The following is a 4,277-nucleotide window of genomic DNA, read 5'->3' on the forward strand; positions in this document are numbered from 1 at the left end:
AAAAAATGAAGGAAATAATTATATTTTAATTAATATGCTGAGATTAACGTTTCATTTTACTCTTTAAAATGACCACTTTTTGTCTTCTTTGCTTAGGAACAGGGAGGGGGAAGCCAAACACAACAGCAGCACTTGATTTTAAATATGAAGCGGCTACACGTAATTGAACACTCATCCATGTGAATATCTATATGCATGAATATCCACACATAGGAACACACAGATGTGTTACATGCATGACGATGCTGCTCGCTGACAGTATATTTTTCACATGTAATTTACTATTCAACCTTTTGGCAATCTGGTGAGAAGTCAGGCATAGGTCTGCAACCTGATTTTATAGAGGATGAGGAATCAGAGGGCCTATGTGACTCACACAAACCACAGGGCTAACAAAAAACTCAGTGAGAGCTTGCTCTGGCGCTGAGCCACTAGACACATATGCCTGACTCCTATTTGTGACGGTTACATTTCTGACGAATCATGGGAAAATGGATTACACCTTTTAATCATTTCATGACTGCAGAAAGTATCTCATATGACACAGCTAGGTCTTTTATACCATCTCTTTGGATGGTTCAGAGAGGCGCTCTTGAGTGATACAAGTGTTCACCTGAAAAGCATGAGTCGCCTAAAGGAGCTGCAGAAGAGAGAGGGACCACAAACACCCGTTGGAGTGTAGTTTTCCTCTCACACACATGGGGTTGTCCTGAGGTGGGGTTAATATCATGACAACTGGAAGACTGAGTGAAGTAAAGCAGCAGAATCTAAAGCTTTTACTGTGTATTGAGGCAGAAGAAACATTGTTCACACATAAAGTTTAGGCAGCAGTTGCCTGGCATCGAGGTCTTTAAAGTATTAATACTCTCCCAAAGAGCCTTTTTTAATGTAAGGCCTTCCCAGGGTCTCTGACCATAAGAACGTCTTCAATTACTTTTCAAAAGTGGATTTACAAGGTTTCTCTTTTGTCCTGCAATCACATTCCATTCTGACCCCAGAAGCATCTGAGTTACACCTATAGTAGACCTTTGGGTCTATTATACATACTTTGGGTCTACTGCACATAAAAACTCTGTGAAAGCAAAACAGAATACTCCTGTATTCCTCCACAAGAAAAAGACTGATAACCTAATTACAAAATGGGCAAAAGACATGGAAAGAGTTTACACAGAGGAAGATATTTGAATGGCAAACAGACACATGAAGAAATGCTCCAAATCACTGGCAATGAGAGAGATGTAAATCAAAACCACACTGAGGTAACATCTCACTCCAGTAATGCTGGCAAAGTTTAACAGGGCAGCAAGTAATAAATGCTGGAGAGGATTGTGGCAAGAAAGGAACTCTTATACATTGTTGGTGGGATTGTAAAATGGCACAGCCACTCTGGAAGGCAGTTTGGTGCTTCCTCAAAGAGTTGAACATAGATATTACATATGACCCATATATTCCACTACTTGCACTATACCCTGAGAAAACGAGAACTGAGGCACTAATGGAGATTTGTATACCAATGTTCATAGCAGCATTATTTACCATCACAAGAATATGGAAACAGCCCAAATGTCCAACCACAAATGAAGGGATTGAGAAATTATGCACATTCACACAATGGAATACTATGAAGCACGCAGGAGCAATGATTTTGTAAATTATACCTAACTTGGGAGGGACTGGAGAGCATTATGCTCGACAAGCTAATTCAGGCCCATAAGGATAAATATGGTATAAAACCATTATTGTAGAATGAGTATAAGGATCTAAGAGGGGTGGTAGAGGTTACAGTAGAGGGATGAGGATGTGCAGGGGGAAGGGGGGATTAATCCTTGAGCTGTATGAATTGATGGGTGTAGGGGTGAGGGAAATGGAAAGAATTTGTTCTTGAAAACAATGTATTCAAATTTGTAATAAACTAGTTGAAAATAAAAAATTTACTCAAAGTGGATCTTCCCCTTAGTCATTACAGAACAAAATTCATTGTCATTGGGGTAATTCTTACCCAGAGAGACCCCATAGGGCAGAGTAGGACACAGATTGCCACATCTTTCTCCCATGGAGCAGCTGTTGGGCTTGCACCTTCGACTTGTGGTTAGCAGCTGAACGTGTAACCACTTTGCAACCAGGGCTTCTTTACTGCATACCATACGAGGGACTCCAAAACCCGAATGCAAAACTGAAATAGATGAGTCCTTCTCTTTCTCCATACATACAAATGCTATTTTTCTTCACATACTTATTTACAAGTAAAAGAGAAAAAAGATGCATATCAGAAGTATTCACAGTTTTAAAACATGTCAATGTAAATGAAAACTACTGTAAGGGTACTGAAATAGCAATCTGTGGTATATTTTAATATAAATCTCTCTACTTTTAATTTACATAGTAACTATATGGTCTGGTAGAGCTTTCATTAATCAAGAGGCTGATTAGATATGGTTTAAATAAACAATATAAAACTATGTATTTTTCCTGTGTCATATTGCAATTACTGTCTGATACATCTGAGTCACTTTTGCATTTCCATAATCATGTCTCTGTTTATTCTCATTTTGACTGACTTCTAATCTAGGATCTACCTCTAGTATTATAGATACTTGTGTCTCTCTTTTGTTAAAAGGTTTTTCAGAGGCTTGCTATTTCAAAAGTGGATAGCCAAGCCTGCTTCCTAACCTATCTTAATCTGGGATCTCTGCTGATACCTGTACACCATGGGTAACTCTTCTGGCATTTGACACACTAGTGGCATAGCTTCCAGAATCACAGTAACCCACCATTTACCATAGTACAGCAAACTGACAGACAAGTGCTAATAAGAACAAATGATAAAAAGCAAGCATACATACACACCTAAGCTACAAAAGTAATGAGAACTTGTAAATCATGCCCCAATAATTAACAACCTTGGTACCAGCAGTCAAGAGATTAGGAAATATTTTGCATTTGGAAAATCTGCAGTCGGTGACCTCTCCAAATTAATAAGGAGCAATGATGTCAGTTTGGAAACTAAGGTGTGCCTGATTCAGGCCATGATCTTTTTAGTCACTTGCTATGCACCACACACCTGGCTAATAAACAAGGATTACAGAAGAATTATTGATGCTTTTCAGTTATGGTGTTGGAGAAGTATACTCAATATCCTATGATCTACCAAAAGAACAAGCAGATAAGTCTTGGAGAAAGTACAGCCAGAGCGATTCTTGGAGGCAAAGATGACAGAGCCTTGTCTCACACACTTTGAGCATGCTGTTAGGAGAGGCTGTTCCCTGGAAAGAGGTATCATACTTGGGAAAGTGGACAATGGATCCTCAGCCAGATGGATTGACAGAGTGAAAGCAAAGGGCTCAAGTATGTCAGAAAGGATAAAGAGGGCACAGGATTCAGGTCTAATGTTCATAGAGTCACTATGAGTCATACTTGACTTGACAGAGGCTAAAGCACAACAAGTATTTGTGAGAGAAAATGAGATGTCCTGAAAAATAATGCTATGACATGTGGCCTTCAAGCAGCTCTGGGTTTGTCATTAGCCACCTGTGAGAGGGCAGAGAAGCTACCCAAGCTCTCTGAACCTCCGGCACCTCATCTGCAATGCATAATAGATCTTTTCCTTTTAGAGTTACAATTTGACACTTCCTCTGTTCACACTGTTTGAATACAAATCTCTGTTCTTCCAAACTGCAGCCTCTTTGCAAATACTCCTAATTTTTCAGTAAGTTAAATGTGACTCAAGGAGATTTCCTTGACTAAGAAGATGCCTGGGCCAACGCACAGATGAACCAAGCATATGGTGCTCTGGAGGCTTTGTTGTTGTTGTTAGGTGCCATGGAGTCAAGTCCAACTTGTGACCCCACATAAAAGAGATGACACATTGCCAAGTCCTTCCCCTTCTCAGAGGAATCGACCCATGTGTGAGCCCATTGCTGTGGTTCATTGTATAGAGGGTCTTCATTTTCACACTGATCCTCTACTTGTCCAAGAATGATTTCCTTCTCCAGAAACTGGTCCCTGCGGATAACATATCCAAAGTGTGTGAGTTGTTGTTGTTGTTATGTGCCATCAAGTCGCCTGCGACTCATAGCGACCCTATGTACAACAGCCCTAAACTCTGCTCTGTCCTGTGACAATCTCACTATCTCTGGCACACCTGCCCCCATTACCACAGTCACTCAATCAATCCATCTCATTGAGGGTCTTCCTCTCCTGCGCTGTCCCTCCACCCTCCCAAGCATGACATCCCTCTCCAAGGACTGGTCCCTCCTTGCAACATGTCCAAAGTATGT

The 4,277-nt window shown here is 40.5% G+C and overlaps 1 protein-coding gene across 1 annotated transcript in view; it reads right to left on the bottom strand.

The window, feature by feature from the left end:
• CAMK1D (calcium/calmodulin-dependent protein kinase ID) overlaps window positions 1-4,277 on the bottom strand; it is a 618,438-nt gene that overhangs the window by 124,621 nt on the left and 489,540 nt on the right. The window lies entirely within an intron of this gene.

Source organism: Elephantulus edwardii, unplaced genomic scaffold, assembly GCF_000299155.1.
Source record: "Elephantulus edwardii isolate Elephantulus edwardi_28Jun2011 unplaced genomic scaffold, EleEdw1.0 scaffold00105, whole genome shotgun sequence".
Lineage (NCBI taxonomy): Eukaryota > Metazoa > Chordata > Mammalia > Macroscelidea > Macroscelididae > Elephantulus > Elephantulus edwardii.